The sequence below is a fragment of the Eutrema salsugineum genome, unplaced genomic scaffold (assembly GCF_000478725.1).
Source record: "Eutrema salsugineum unplaced genomic scaffold, Eutsalg1_0 scaffold_15, whole genome shotgun sequence".
Taxonomy (NCBI): Eukaryota; Viridiplantae; Streptophyta; class Magnoliopsida; order Brassicales; family Brassicaceae; genus Eutrema; species Eutrema salsugineum.
In genome coordinates, this window is record NW_006256867.1 from 4,017,333 (window position 1) to 4,034,280 (window position 16,948).

At 35.4% G+C, this 16,948-nt stretch overlaps 1 non-coding gene across 1 annotated transcript; it reads left to right on the forward strand.

Annotated features, from left to right (window-relative positions):
* The first annotated feature begins 9,753 nt into the window (after nt 1–9,753).
* Nucleotides 9,754–9,861, forward strand: LOC112088257. Its single transcript, XR_002900425.1, has one exon. It is a non-coding gene; the product is annotated as a small nucleolar RNA R71 (small nucleolar RNA).
* The last annotated feature ends 7,087 nt before the right edge of the window (nt 9,862–16,948 follow it).

Sequence of the window (16,948 nt, forward strand, 5' to 3'; positions counted from 1 at the left end):
CTTCAACCGTGATTGCGATTGTAAATGGGGTTTGTTTTTTCGTTTTACTAAGCTTCAAGTTTTAAATTTATAACCCCTAAATGTCTGCAAGTGCACATATGTGCGCTGTAGTACTTAGGGTATCGATTCACAGAGACTTAGTTGTTTCAGTACGAATTCACGGCTATGCTTAAATCAGATTAGAACTAAACAATTTGGGTTTTGGTTTTGGGTTTTGGTTGTCACTAAATCTAAATTAGAATGCAAGTAAAAACTAAAGAGCAATTGAAAACGAAAGCAAGTAAAGCAAGTAAAAAGCGATTAAACAAGGCGATTGGAAGCAGGTAATATCGAATGAAAAGCAAAGGTTGTAAGCAATTAAAGACAAACGTTGGGGCTCAAGGGTAATTCGCAGGGGTTCATGGTCTAATCTATGTCGATTTTAAACAAGTGATAAAGATAATCAGCTACGTATGTTCTAGAACTCGAGGCACGGAAGTATGAATAGCCTACTTTCGCAGCACTAAACAACTATCTCTCGCAACCCTGATCAGTAAGTTTCCACTCTGATCCTGGTAGGGAGAAGATGCAATAGCAGAACAAGACTCATCAACATTCACAACTCAACTATAGGTAGGTTTCCACACCTATAGAAGAATTGCTCGTTTCACCCTAGTTCAGACAATAAATGAAAACTTTCGCAACATATCATATCAGATCAGCTTCTAAGTGGCCAGCAAAGAATCACGCAGTAAGACTAAAGGCAAACAAAGAACATCTAGAAGATTAATAATCATAAATCTATCGATTCATAAACAAAGACACATGAAATCCCCTTTGAAAAATCCCTTTAAACCCAACTGGGTAACTACTCAAACATATTGTAAACAATCATCACAAAGTATTGAAAGTTGCAGGAAATTAAAGAAGACAGAGAAGAAAAACAAAGAACAGAGGCGACGACGGAGGCGCGATGATGCACTCCAGCGGCGGCTCCTTCTCCAAGATAGGCGGCCTCTCTCTCTAAGGTTTTGAGTCTCACACAAAAATTTAAGTACAGAAAGGAACAAACACTTTAGAATGACCTAAAGGATGTATTTATAGCTTATGAAGTGGTCCTGGACACTTAGGGCTTCAAAAATAACGAAAGGAATTGATCTGGGATTTAATTAAGTCTTCTGGAAAGTGAACAACAATTTCCGCGGTTGCGGTGGCTCTACCCGCGGGAAAATAGGTGTTGGCCGCGGTCCCGGCACACGGCTCTCTTCTGGAACTGCATTTTTTGTCATTCTTGCATCGGGAGTATCTGAAGATCTAACCGTTGGATTGTCTCCAAACCAAGTGCATTAGAAAGCTGGTTGGATTCTCTATGTTGTCTCAAATTTTGGGGGTGATCAGACGGTGAGAAGGTCTTCATTGCTTGTCATACTTCTGAGGGTATGCATTTATCCAAAATTGCTCATTTGTTCCAAAGTGCATATCTTTTGCCCAAGTTTCCTGTAAAGTCTTTTGAAACTCTAAAACATTGAAAACAATTTAAAAATCATTGAAAACAGAGTTAAAACACCTGCATAAGACATTATTATGATCCATAAAAGTGGTCAAAATACGGTGTTATCAACTCCCCCAGACTTACCTTTTTGTTTGTCCTCAAACAAACTTAAGTCAGGAAAGATATTTTTGAAAATCGCAGGAACTAAACAATATCTCAGTGACCGTCCTTCTAAACCATAACTTATCGTGAAACATCTATTTTGATCTAGTCTAGAAAATTCTCACCAAAATACAAGCAAACTAGTCCGTTAATCCGTCATGCGAAAAATCTACACACTTAGATCTAACTTCCAGTCAACTAGCTCTCAACATTCATTAAGTATATTCTCATTATAGACATTATTCAGGGTAGACGGCGTTTGGCATTAAAGGCTATTTAAGTGGTGGAGTTTAAGTGTTTAGGGTTACCTGAAGAATATGGAGGATGCAAGATATTATGCAAAACCGCAAGAGAGAGAAGGACCTGTTGGTGTCCGCAGATTTTCAGTCACTTCTCCTTTGCCAAATGTTGTTGCATAATCTTCCTTCTTTGTTGTAAACAGCTGTTCCCCCAGACTTAGATATTTTCCGGGAATCAAAAAGTTAATCTCCAAAACTCCATGTAATCGGACTCTAGCTTGCCTCAAGTATAAAATTCGATCCTCCTAGACTCTCTAAGGTTTTAAATTTCCTCTCCCTTCATATTTTTTTTTCTTTTCATTTTCGGATTTTTTTTTTTTTGAAAAGAGGAAACAACCTTTTATAGAGAGAAAGTCTAAGGGACGAAATTGTACCAAGATTTTGAAGTTTTTCCAAGGCAAACTGAATTATCTCCTTTTGTTGAATCATTCCAATGAAATCGCTGGTCTCCGTCTTTAGTGACTGAAAACTGCGTTGATCCTCTTTCTCTCCGACATTTTTGCACATATCTGCATATAGGATAATGAAAAACAAGAATGCATGTGGTTTGAAAGAGGTTAGGTTTGGTGGGGAACTAGCTAAAGATGAACTAGCCATTCAGGATCAACAAAGAGTGGTAAAAAGGTAAAGGAGTCCTGAATGTATGATTCGTTTCCCTGATCTAATGGTTTAATGAGAAAATTAAGTCAAAATTAAGTCCATATAAAATGAGCTAGTATATCCTGTAAGAAAGAATCTCCATGAATAGAAGTCTTCTGGTGGGATTTCGTAATGCAAGTATTCTAGCTACCGCCTAGTCTAGGCCTAAATCACAAAAAGAGCAAAAAAACGAGGAAATAGCGTAGAAGCACACTGGTCTAAATCATCATAGTAATGTTTATTGTGTTCCTGGTTTGAAAATTTTTTGGAAAACATTTTGAAAACGATTTTTGAAAAATTTTATGAAAAACATTTTGAAAAACTTTTTTTTTTTGTGTGTCCAAAACAAACTCAAAACAAATCAAATTTCATTAGTAACGGATGAACATTCTCCCCCAGACTTATTTCACACTGTCCTCAGTGTGATAAATCTTGGAAAAAATGGTAAAGAAAATAGAAAAGTTGAAATGTTTAAGTGAACTTATCGTGTTGGAGAGTGCTGCTCATCTTTTGTATTTATTCTTCCTTATTGAAAACCTGAAATTAAATGAAATAGAAACAAAGCAATGGAAATAGAAAATAAAGGTCAAAGGGAAATAGATAAAATACCAAGTGGGTTGCCTCCCACTAAGCGCTTGTTTCAAGTCATTAGCTTGACATTGTTGCTCGATTAGACTTAACCGGGGTCGTGACACTCCTTGACTTCATCCTTGGCCGAGGATGAATCAATTAAAAACATCACTTCTCTTTCGTTTTCTCTTTCTTCAGCCAGATATGGCTTTACGCGCTGTCCATTCACTGTAAATGAGTTTCCGGTTCTCTCACAGGAAAATGGCTCCGTATGGCTTGACTTTCTTTATCGTGAAGGGTCATGACCATCTTGAACGTAATTTTCCTGGAAAAAGCTTAAGACGAGAATTGAAAAGAAGTACCTTATCGTTAGGAGAAAAAGTTCTATGAATAATCTTCTTATCATGATATGCTTTAGTCTTCTCCTTGTAGATCTTCGAGTTTTCGTAGGCATTGTGTCGGATTTCTTCTAACTCGTGCAGTTGAAGTACTCTTCTTTCTCCAGCTGTTTTCAGGTTCATGTTCATCTCCTTGATAGCCAATTGCGCCTTATACTCGAGCTCTACTAGAAGGTGACATGCTTTTCCATAAACTAGGTTGAATGGTGTTGTTCCCAATGGTGTCTTGAATGTTGTTTGATATGCCCATAATGCGTCGTCAAGCTTGGTAGACCAATCCTTGCGATGAATTGCAGTAGTTTTCTGCAAAATCGACTTGATTTCTCTGTTTGAGATCTCTACTTGACCGCTGGTTTGGGGATGGTATGGAGAAGCAACTTTATGTGTAACTCCATTCTTTCTAAGAAGGTTCTCAAAAACTCTGTTGATGAAATGCGATCCTCCGTCGCTTATCACAATTCTAGGAACTCCAAAACGCGGGATAATCACAGATTTAAACAGCTTCATGACAACTTTCGCATCATTGGTGGGACTAGCGACTGTTTCAACCCACTTAGATACGTAGTCTACAGCTACTAAGATGTATTGGTTTCCAAAAGAAGTTGGAAAGGGTCCCATAAAATCTATCCCCCAGACATCGAAAATTTCGACTTCGAGAATAAAATTTTGAGGCATCTCATTCCTTTTGCTTATGTTTCCCATTCTTTGGCATTTATCGCATCGCGATATGTAAGCTTGAGTATCTTTGAACAGAGTAGGCCACCAAAAACCTGCTTGTAAGATCTTTGAAGCGGTTTTGAAGGTTGCAAAATGTCATGTGTAAGATGAGCTATGGCATCCGAATAAAATTCCTTCCATCTCTTCTTCAGCCACGCATCTTTGGAATAACCCATCAGCACATCTCTTATAGAGATAGGGTTCATCCAAAAAATAATGTCTTATGTCTTTCAGAAAATTTTTCTTCCTATAACCAAAGAATTGTGGTGGTTCTACATCAGCTGCTAGGTAATACGCTATGTGTCTAAACCATGGGGTGTTGAAAGCATCTGATCTTCGCATGAGTTGACGTGGTGGTGCTGCACTGGCATTTGTGGGGGTAGTATCTATTGCATAGATGTTTTCTTCTGGCAAACTGTCATTTAAAGGCAATCTTTCTTCAACTCGAATTCGTGAAAGATTGTCTGCAACTCCATTATCTGCGCCTTTCCGATCTGGAATTTCGATGTCGAATTCTTGCAGTAGGAGGATCCATCTTATCAACCGAGGTTTAGCGTCTTTCTTAGACATTAAATACTTGATTGCAGCATGATCAGTATGAACTATGACCTTAGATCCTACGAGATAAGAACGGAATTTCTCAAATGCAAATACGACAGCTAGAAGTTCTTTTCTGTTGTTTCATAATTGCATTGAGCTTCGTCTAGAGTTATGCTTGTGTAGTAGATTACGTGCAGTTTCTTATCTTTTTGTTGGCCAAGCACTGCTCCGACTGCATAGTCACTTGCATCGCACATGATTTCGAACGGGAGTTCCCAATCAGGTGCTTGCACGACAGGAGCGGAAACAAGGGCTTCTTTGATCTTATGAAACGCGGCTAAGCACTCATCATCGAACTTGAAGTTCGTTTCCTTGCAAAGCAAACGCGTAAGAGGTCGAGCTATTTGAGAAAAATCTTTTATGAAGCGCCTATAGAATCCTGCATGTCCTAAGAAACTACAGATACCTTTTACGTTTGTGGGAGGTTGTAGGCTGGTCATGACTTCAATTTTAGCTTTGTCAACTTCAATACCTTTTCCGGAAATCCTGTGCCCAAGCACGATTCCGTCTCGCACCATGAAGTGACATTTTTCCCAATTTAATACTAAGTGCTTATCTTCACATCTTTGCAGAACTTTACCAAGGTTGCCTAAGCATTTTTCAAAAGAAGATCCATAGATGGAGAAATCATCCATGAATACTTCCATGAAATCCTCAATAAAATCAGTGAAGATCGCCATCATGCACCGCTGGAAGGTAGCGGGTGCATTACACAGTCCAAAAGGCATACGTCGGTAAGCAAACGTGCCATATGGACAAGTGAATGTCGTTTTTTCTTGATCCTGGAATTTGGAAAAATCCGGAGTATCCATCAAGAAAGCAATAGTAAGGGTGATTAGCTAATCTTTCTAGCATTTGATCTATGAAGGGAAGTGGAAAATGATCTTTCCTAGTTGCTGCATTCAGTTTCCGGTAATCGATACACATACGATGTCCAGTTACTGTTCTTGTAGCGATCATTTCATCTTTATCGTTTTTAATGACAGTGACTCCTCCTTTCTTCGGAACAACATGAACTGGGCTAACCCAAGTGCTATCTGAGATAGGAAAGATTATTCCATCTTCTAAAAGCTTCATAATCTCCTTCTTGAAAACATCCATGAGATTAGGGTTCAGTCTCCTTTGACTTTCGATTGAGTTTTTAGCATTATCCTCTTTATTTATCTTGTGCATACAAAGATCTGGAGAGATTCCAGGTATGTCATCAAGCGAATATCCTAAGGCTTTTCTATGCTTTCTCAGCTCAGTCAACAACATTGTGGTTTCTTCTTCCGTCAAAGCAAAGTTTATTTTGACAGGATAAGTAGAATTTGGTCCAAGTAAAGCGTACTTAAGTCCGCGGGAAGAGGTTTAAGCTCGACTTTAGGGGCTTTAAGCTCGCTCCAAGGATCATTAATTGCTGCAGCAGTGTCTTTAGGAGGTGTTGGAATGTTTGTTTGGTCCTTAAGATCTAGATAGTTTAGAGGTTTCCTATAAGTTTCGGATTTATCAAGCATACGTGCGCATTCACTTGTAATCTCTTCAAGGAAATTGCGTTCGTCTTTTGCGGGTGAAAGCGTGACACTTAAAGGGTCGTCTAGAAGCAGATCTTCATAGACTTCCTCAATAATTCCGTCTAACTCATCAACCCAACAAATTTTGCCATCCAGAGTCGGTTTATCGAAACTTTTGTTCATGTCAAACTGCATAACTAGGCCGGCTAGATGACAGTCGATTTTTCCTTCAGGAACATTGATTATGGCTCCGGCTGTAGATAGGAATGGTCGTCCAAGAATAAGTGGATCCTTAGGTTCTCTTTCTAGTTCTAGAACTACGAAATCGGTGGGTATGGAACATTTTTCGATTTCGACAGGAACATCAATTAAGATACCTACAGGTTGTCTAACAGAACAATCAGCTAGTACTAAAGAAATTTTAGTGGGCTTGAAAGTGTGATGTCCTAAACGTTTTGCTACTGAAAGAGGCATCATGTTTATGCTAGATCCTAAATCACAGAGAGCACGCTCGAAAGCTACATCATTGATGGTGCAGGAAAGTACGAAACTTCCAGGATCGTTTTTCTTTTCAGGGATTCGGCTTTGCATGATAGAAATACATTCATGGGTTATCATCATAACGCTTTCTTCAAGAGTTAAAGAATTTGTTAGAATACCCTTCATGTATTTTCTTAAAGCGGGAATCATAGCACAAGCTTCTACGAAAGGTAATCTCACATTTAATTGATCGATCAGCTCTTTCAGCTTAGCTTTTTCTTTCTCTTTCTTAGGGGCTCTTAAGGCTCTAGGATATGGAGGTTTAGGTTTATAGACACGAGTTGGTGAAGGTGGAATCGGGTCTTCTCCAAGGATTTCCCGGGATGAATCTTCTCTTACTTCTTCTCCATCCTTCTCTCCTACCACTTCTTTTTCAACATCTTCAATCGTGATTTGATGGTGGTGTGTTGTGGGTGTCAAGTTTTACCCTAATTGAAATCAATAGCCGCAAGTGCACAGCTGATCGATTGTAGTACTTAGGGATCGAATCCACAGGGAAGGAGGATCTTTTCCTGCAAAAAGCCTTTGAAATAAGTTAAAGTAAGGAAGTCTAGAACAAAAACGGTTTAGTGGGGGTTTGGTAGTGTGTTTAAAATCTAAAAACGAAATCTTAAAAGAGAATACGGAAATTAAATGGCGTAATAACTAAACTTAACGAAAATGACTAAAAATGATAAAAACGGATATTCTAATGCTTAAATGAAAATGAACTAAAAAGGAGAGACAATATTGAACTAAAGCTTGAAAGAAAATCGGTGTAAATCAATGGAGAAGAAAGCGTTGGGGTTCAGGGAAGTTTTCTCAGGGGTACGAACAATTCAAAACATTGCTAGAGAGTAAATTTTGTAAGATCTTAGCTTAAACTTTTCGAACTGGAGTCACGGACGTATGAATACGCCACTGTCGTGATCATAGACAACTATCTCTCTCAACCCTGACCAGTAGGTTTCCACTCTGGCCCTGGAAGAGAAGAGATGCATTATGTTTAAGACTCGTCCTAATTCACAAATCGCCCATAGGTAGGTTTCCACTCCTATGTTTGTTTTGCTCTCCCAAACTAGATCTGATACCTGATGAACACTTTCGTGTCACCAAGCATCTGGATCAGATTGTAGTTCATGACGCTACTCTCATGCAGTAAAAACGAATTCAGAAGAAAAAGTTCTAAGATTCAGCTCAATAGCCAATGGAATCCTCACCGAACATATATATCCCCATCGAAAATCCCTTAATCCCAACAATAAAAATACTCAGACATAATGAACGAAATCAAAGACATAATATTAAGAAGTAGAATAGAAACCGAAATTGATAAAGAAAGAACAAGGGTTCAAGAGAACAAATCTCTCTCTCCCTAAAAGCTAAAGCAAAAACAATAAAAGTATGAAGTAATGATAGATGGTATTCGGTTCCCCCATTTCTAGGGCTCCTAAGACATGTATTTATAGTGCTCAAGACCTTCTGGACGTCACTTAGGGTTTCTCCAAATGTGGGCTTCAGAAATGGGCTTTTTGGGCTCGGAGGTTGAAGGCCGCGGTCGGGAGTGCTCTGACCGCGGGGAATGGGTGGTTTGCCGCGGTCGGGATGCTCCTGACCGCGGGAAAATGCTTGTTGGCCGCGGGTGGAAGTGCTTGCCGGCTGGTTTACGGGACATCTTGCTCTTCGCGTATCTATTCATTGAACCGTTGGATTGCCAAGCTGTAAAGTGCACTGGAAAGCTGATACTTCCATCTTTAAGGTCTCCAAATTTGAGCTGGATCAGACGGTGAGAAGGCCTTCAATCAGGGGTGAACTTCTGACGGTTTGACTCTGAGCTGAAATCTGGTTTTCTATCCATTTTGTTAAGCTTTTCCCTAAGTTTCCTGAAAAGAGTCTTGAAACTACAAATACTAGAAAAACGTAATAAAAGTACTTAAAAGCAATTAAAAACATAGAAAAGGTATTTCAAGACGATCCATAAAAGTGGTCAAAATACGGTGTTATCATGATTCTTTCTTTTTCTTTCTCCTTTCCTTACCCTTTTCCTCGTCTTCGGGATCTTTAGGAAATTCAGGCTCTTTGTAAGCTAATCCACTCCTAAGTGTGATAGCTTTCACATGATCGGAGGGATCTGCTTCACTTGAGTTTTCGAAGAATTTTCACTTTGCTCCTCTTCAGAATTTTCTAAGTTTTTATAATTAGTTTTGATCATCAGGCTAAGGAGGGTGGAAAATTTTTCATTGAAATCCTCTTGCATCTTTTTTAGCTCAGATCTAAGATCATTAATCTCTTGAGACCTAGATTTTTCAAGCTCTAGAATTCTTTTGTTTAGGTTTTCAGCTTCAGGAGAGGGAAAACTAGGATATGAAACATGATTAGATTGAATAGCCAAGATTGCTTCGGAAGGTGATTTCCAGGCAAGTTCGGAAGACAGTTTCCCGCGGTCAGAAGGCTCGCGACCGCGGTGAAAGCATGGTTTGCCGCGGTCTGGATGAATGGACCCGCGGTGATCAGAAACGAATGGAAAATCTTGAATTTGATAGACTTCTGCAGTGTTAACCATCCCTTGATCATAAGAATCCATTGGGTTGTCCCAGCCGTCAAAGTTACACGTATTGTGTACCTTATTTGGTTGTTGCAATCCAAGATGACTCATTATGTGATGGAGACACTTTATAATTTCCGAGATCTCTTCTTTCTTCTCAGGAAGTGCAGAATTATCAAAGGTTGCTTGATTACGGATGCTGTTTGCGAAATTTTTAATGAAAACGTGAGCATCGTCTACAGATCTAGTTGAGAAATCTCTATTACTTGCTGTGTCGAAAGAGTGTCGTAACTCTGGAGTTATACCGCGATAGAAGATACCCAGCAGGTATTCTTTGGTATATCCATGGTGTGGACAATCTCTTGGATATTCCCTAAATCTTTCCCAAGTATCTAAAAGATCTTCATCTTTTTGTTGTTTAAAAGTTCTTATCTTGTTTCTTAAGAGATTTGAACGATTTCTAGTGTAAAAACGATTTAGGAAAGCAGTTCTACACGCTGCCCACGTTTTTAGTGAAGTAGGTGGCAGAGATTTTAGCCATTTGCTGGCATTGTCTCTCAAAGAAAATGGGAAAAGACTACACTTGTGGTAATCCCCATTTGTTGTAATGGTTGCACATAATTCTTCGAAGGTCTCGATATGGTCTATCGGGTTTTCAAATGAATAACCATAGAATTGATTTTGTTGAACTAAAGCAGAGTATTTTCTGGACACAAAAGAAAACACGGAGAAAGATTACCTCTGGTGAAACTGGACTTCTTGTTCCGTCCTGTTTTGTTAGATGTTTCACTTTGTGTTTCTTCTTTTCTTCTCTCTTTTATATAATTTGTATAATTGTATCTGTTGTAATTTATTATTTTCTCATGTTTGTCGTAGTAATTCTCAGACACCTGAAAAAATTTTCCCCCTTTCAAAACAGGAACCATAAAAGTGAGTTGATCAAACTTTACGTTCGCAGATGTAATTGATCATCACCATAGAAAGATTGTCCATACTGAAACATCCATATAAAAACCTTCCACATTGAGAACACAAATTAATCATTAAAATCGTTTACCAAAAATCAAATAAAATTAAACACTAAAATTAGCCATAGAAACACTGAAACACTGTAAATGTGTTTGGTAGGATCCAGTTTCTTTATATTGAAACATCCATATAAAGATTCTTTAAATACTTTATTCATAAGATGAAGATACAGTATATATTATAGTACATATATAAAAGTCATCAACCATCAAATACCACAGTTTTCACTTGGTCCTTCAAATGACTATCAGCATTGGCATTTGAAAATCTGCAACAAACTAGATCATTTTATTAAAAATAATTATTTTACAATTTGTACATAACTTCATTAAATCAAAACATAATTAATTCATAAACACTAACCTGCTCCACAGAAAGAAGAGTTCTATGTTCTACTTCTACCGCAGATTCAGATTCATATTCTGATTCACCCATTTGTAGATGACCACCATTCCATACCTTGCCGACTTTGTATGTGCTACTGCATCCCCAAAGATTTTCTTTCTCCACATGAATCAGAAACTAGAAAGTCTTAACAAACACATTTTTTAGAACTTCTGGAACTGCATCCAGATCTTGAATCTACAGGTAATAAATGTTAAAATCATGTCAAATCATCACATTATTTACTTAAATTATGTAAAATATATGCTAAGATATTAAACTCACTTCATCGAATTTCCCAGTAGGACTTCATCGACAGTTTGGTGTACAACTTCTTCAGCCAAAGAGTTAAACAGAAAACATTTGATCTTTGCAGTTTTGTCCATAACAAATAGGTGAAGCTTATACCTAGAACATCTGTATCATTAAAATATGTATTTATATCATACTCAAAGAAATTAAAAATTCAAAACAAAATAAAGATATAACAAGTTACCTAGCACTAACAGAATGAACTTTGGCATCACATGTTTCACATGGATATAGAGTTTTCATCCCAACATTCTCTTTTTCATTTTCCTTCTTAGGAATTCTGTACACCTTTCTCCCGCACTTAGTACATACCAGATAAAACCAAGACTAATCTGTATTGACTGCATAAACCGGACATATGATTTTACATTTTCCAACCTGAACACAGTAAACTCAATTATTAGAAAAAACCAAAACAACAACTAACTGCATGAGTAGCCTTTACCTCAAGACAATCAAATAACTCTGATATATTGACCATTGGAAACTGATCAAAATTCTTATCATCATTCAAATCTTTTCTCTCGGCAGGTTTACTATAGAGATGCACAATACGGCAACCGTCTTCAGGCAAGCTGAAAAGTACATTTGGTTATAAATCAAGAGAAATACTATTTAAAGTTATCAAAATATTGTAATGCCTATAGTAAAGGTAAGTGTCAAACCTTTCTTTAAATGCTTCAACCTCAAGATCTTTACTATTAATCAGCAATATTGATGTTTCAAACGAATAATTAATTTGAAGATCACCTAATTTATTTAGTAGTATTCATGAAAAACAATGTCTTTTTAAAAATAAGATGATAAATAATGTACCTCTATAAACATTGATTTTACCAAATCTGAGGACAAGCACCAATCCATCATCACCACATTCTTTAAAAGCCTCACTGACTTGATTAGCAAATTTCCCATATAACGTACATGGTATACACTCATCACTATGTTTTAGATTAAAGCATTCGAAGAAAAAATAAAAGGTGAATTTATATTTTTTTGGTATACAATATGGAAATAAAAAATATGAAGTAGGTATATGAAGTATGTACATACTTTGCATTCCTCATTTCAAACTCAATCTTAGTGGTATCCTTGTTCATAACTTGAATTGTTTCAATCTCACGAGCAGATACAATTTGACCAATAACCTCTACACAGAATATAGATATATATATATTAAAATATTTACTTATGTAATTATGATTAAATAGAATTATAATTGTTCTTACTAACCAAAATGCTGGTATTGAGACCATCATTCATAATGGAACCAAAATCAGCAAAATATAAATATCTGTTGTCTGAGTGACTACCACTTCTCGATACGACAATTGAAGGAATGAAAGACATCTTAAATTGATGTTTCGTGGGTCGGTACTGCCCTGAGGCCTGGTTCAAGGAGAAGTTCTCGATAAAATTCCAATCACCAACAGTAATCAAGCTCTCGAAACGATGAAGCAATGATTTTTTAACAGACGCATGAATTTTGGTACCGTGCATATATGGAAAACAGGTAATATGTATTTAAAATTTTTAAAAATGTAAATCTTCTTATCGAAAGATCTTACCATTTCGTCAACCAGAATAATTTCCAATGACTCTCCAATCTTCTATTGATATCGCTTCTACGTATGAAGCACTCTCACTTGAATCTTCCATCCTGTTTCGAAAGGTCTGACGTCAGACAAATTCGACAGTCGCATGACAGAACCCATAGCTAATTGGTGAACATGTAAGAACTGTCGTGAATGTGAACTAAGGGTGGTGTGGCACAACGCGGATGACTACTAATCAATTTATATAGCTTTGAAATTAGGGTTTATATTAGACGTTATGTTTGATAAAAATCTAACAAATATGGAATATGCTTCCGAATAGCAAAAATTGATTTAGTAATGTAGTTATGGCAGTTATATATTTATATATATATATATGCGTTTTAATAATAGAAAGTAAATAATGTCAAATAAATTTTCAAAAATTGTTTGTAATATATTAGATTGTCAATTAAGATTATATGTAGCTGGGAACTCCTATGATTAATTCAAAATTGATTCACTCGTTATATATGCAAGATAATGTAGGGAATCTATGTATATATCGTCTGTCAGATATCATATTATCAATTAAGGAAATAGTTTATGATGAAAGATCCAGCTGTAATTATTTATTTCTTGATTAATAAAATAGTTAGTTTAGCTTAATTACTATCGATAAGAAGATCTACTAATAAGGTCTTGATTGGTATAGCTGATACTAAAGCATTCTGTTTAAGCAGTATAAGCAGTGATGTTGAAGCTGTATGCTCTTATTAATGTACATATTTTAAGTGTCTGTGAGTAATTTTTTTTTAAAAAATATTTAATATCTTTATTTAAATGTGATATATTATATTTATAATATAAATTTTAATTTTTTAATATTTATTCATATTAAATTATCACTTAATTATAATAGTAGTTTGAAAATAAAATAGTAACTATTAGTGTTAACATGTAAAAATTAATAGAAATATAATTTTTGATGTTATTTTAACAAAATAAATTAATATAAAATTATTTTTAATTATTAAAATATTTCAAAGCATGAGAGCATGATTATCGATATAACTCCTAATGGATTTCTTAGCAAATTTTTATTATTATAATTGAGTTAAGAACCCTTGTTAAGAAACCCAATGTTTTGGGTGATCCAATGGTAATAGAATCTCTAAATGAGTTCTTAAAAAATTAATAAAGATGTTTTATTTAAATAAAAATAATTATTTGAAGGGATATAAAATTCTTAACATAAAAAAAAAACTCAAACACAAATTGTATATCATAGGTGGAAGCATTTACATGAATTTTAAGTAATCGAAATTTGTAGCCATCCAGATCAAAAGTGGAGGGTGTCCATCATCGTTATCCACAAGAAACAAATGCTTTCCAGTCCTCCCAGCAACTAAGTGTGCAGTTTGGGATGCACTATCCTGAAGTAAAGAGAGTATAATGAATTATCCAGGAAGAAGTTTCATAACCACAATCTCTATAGGTTAAAAAGGAAAACACTCACAGTGCACAAGTACTTTGTTCAGGAACTATTTCACGAACTGCTCCACTGCATATTTCCAATCCGCCGAACTAAATCATGATCCAAAGCAAAGTCATCAACCCATAATATAGTAATCTGAAATTCTTTTTTTAAAAAGTTAATCTACCTTCCAAATGATACTGTTCACCATGATGACCAATTGATTTGGCTTCTCTGCAGACTCCATGGCAGCCGCATCGAACAAATCCTCTCTGTTGCTGTCAATCTCTATCTTAAGCTCCCTTTTGCTCCGATTTGCCACAAAGCAACAGATTCCAAGGCGGTTCATCCACTCCATTTGATCCGGTTGAGCGCAAAACCAAAGGTATAAACCGAATCGGAACGGCTGGAGATGGCGATGGAGATAACGATGATTAGTTGAAAAGAGAAGAATGATGATTTGCTCGACAGAGATAACAATGATTTGGTCGGAGACGAATGGTCGAAGATAGAAGAGTTGGCCGAGAAAATTGTTTGGCCAATGCTTTTGTGACACATGTCCTCTAAGAGCCGGTTCTTAAGAGTCCCAAATAAGAGCCGGCCTTAAGTCATTTGGGCTTTAAACATTAATTAAATCATTAAAAGGGCAAAGAAATCCAGTTTAGGACCCCGATAATGATGGTCTAATGCTTTGAAAAACTCCATGCAAGAGCATGAAGGAAGGAGTATTTAAGCGAGCATTTGTATCTTCTAAATGCTCTCCTAAATATTTTATTAACAATAGTTGATTAGATGATTTAAAGCATTATATGCTTTTTTAAAAGCTCTACCGATCAAGGCCTAAATATCAATCAAGCAAGATATCCCTGAAAACGTGTTATATAAGATATTTCCAGCGGATCTAATTTTGGCGGTATCTTTTAAAATTTATACATAACAATTCTTTTGTTTACCAAAACGCAAGAATTAATATCGTTTCGGGTCAAATTACGATCTGCGTCTTTTTAAACGGGCAAAACAAAAAGACATGGATCCTCTTTGGTATTAGGCTTTTTTTATTGTTCATGAAAACATTTTTTGGTACGAATTGTATAGAATTTCTCTAGTGACATATTTCGTAATATACTACGTATTACCTTAATTGAATCAAGGTCACCACCATACATGAATCTTATGATGTTTCAACAATGGATGTTGGAAAGCTAGTTGTTTATATATATCAACACAGTCAAAATCCTGTAAATTTGATTACAAAATGAATTCTACTTAAAAATTTAAAATATCAAATCTTAAGGACTGGTAAAACAAATAGATGTTATAGGAGCTCACATTACTGTTTCCATCGACCACTTGCGTGAAAAACAGATAAGAAGATAGAACGAGCACTAGATGTAAAACTATTGTTAAATTAAAGTTATACTTCTCTATTGATATTGATTGTAATATATAAACCAATTAGAGTCAATAACTAATCAATGTATTGCTAGTCATATTACCGCACCTATTATGAAATTACCAAAAATGTCAATTACAAAATTTAAATTGTTAAACTAATAATTACTCTTATTATTTCAAAAAATAAAGGCCTAAATTTTAATTTAATTACTCTTAATTGTTAAACTAATAATTACTCTACCGATCAAGGCCTAAATATTCCTTTTATTTTTTGGCAATCTCTTATCAGTTTCTATGACTATCAGACTATGCCCCTTAGCACAAAAATGAAATATATATGCGTATATATAACTAGGGTTAATTAAATGAATAACCAATTTTTGATAATGGATGAAGAATATATCTATGCATATCCGATAACTAAGCAAGTAACATTATCAATACTTTTTGGACTATTTTATCCTTAGTTGGTGAAAAAAATAGTCAATCTATAATCTTTATTCTGACACACATATATGTACCCCAAATATTTTATTTTTTGCATAACTTACATATCATTAACTGTTTCAACCATATATTCATACCAAAAAAATACTGATTTTATTTCATGTCTAACATGATTTTAATTTCTGAAAACAAACCCAATTTTTTTTTCATATGTTAATAATAACACTAATAATATAGAAAGTCTATTTTTAATCAATAATATAATAGGTCTACTAAAAAAATAAATTTAACAACTAACAATAAGAAACTACCTATAAAAAGAAGTAGTCATACTATATCGTTTGAACTAATGTATAATCTATGATATGAAAATCACATAAACAAGAGTTTGAATATATCATAGCTCCAATTGGATGAGAGGCTGCAGTGGACCAGATCAACAACAGGCTAAATCAACAGAGAAGGATCTCCCTATATATATAATTGATGTATAATGTAATAAATATGTATAATGTATATTCACACACACATATATATATATATAATTATTATTTTTGCTTCATGTGTCAATCAATCACTTGACTATATGTATGAAGTACACATTTTATTTTATAAGTTTGGTGATAACTTACAACCCAACCAACTTAGATGCTATTGAGTTGATTACGAGGTCTATTCTCTAAGGGCATCTCAAATGTATAATTTCATAATTTTCTCTATTTTAGAGTAACTCCAAAATAGAGTTGTGTTTTATTCCAATGTAAGCTCCATTTTTTCTCTAAAATGGAGTCATGACCAAAAAAATGGAGAAACTCTATTTTTTGCTCCATATTTGGAGTAACTTCATTTTTTACTCCATTTTAGAGTGAGATATGGAGTAGGGTTTGAGAGAATGTTGCTCCAAACTCTACTTTAAAGTGAAATTTGGAGTAGGGTCGAATATGGTCTAAGTAAAT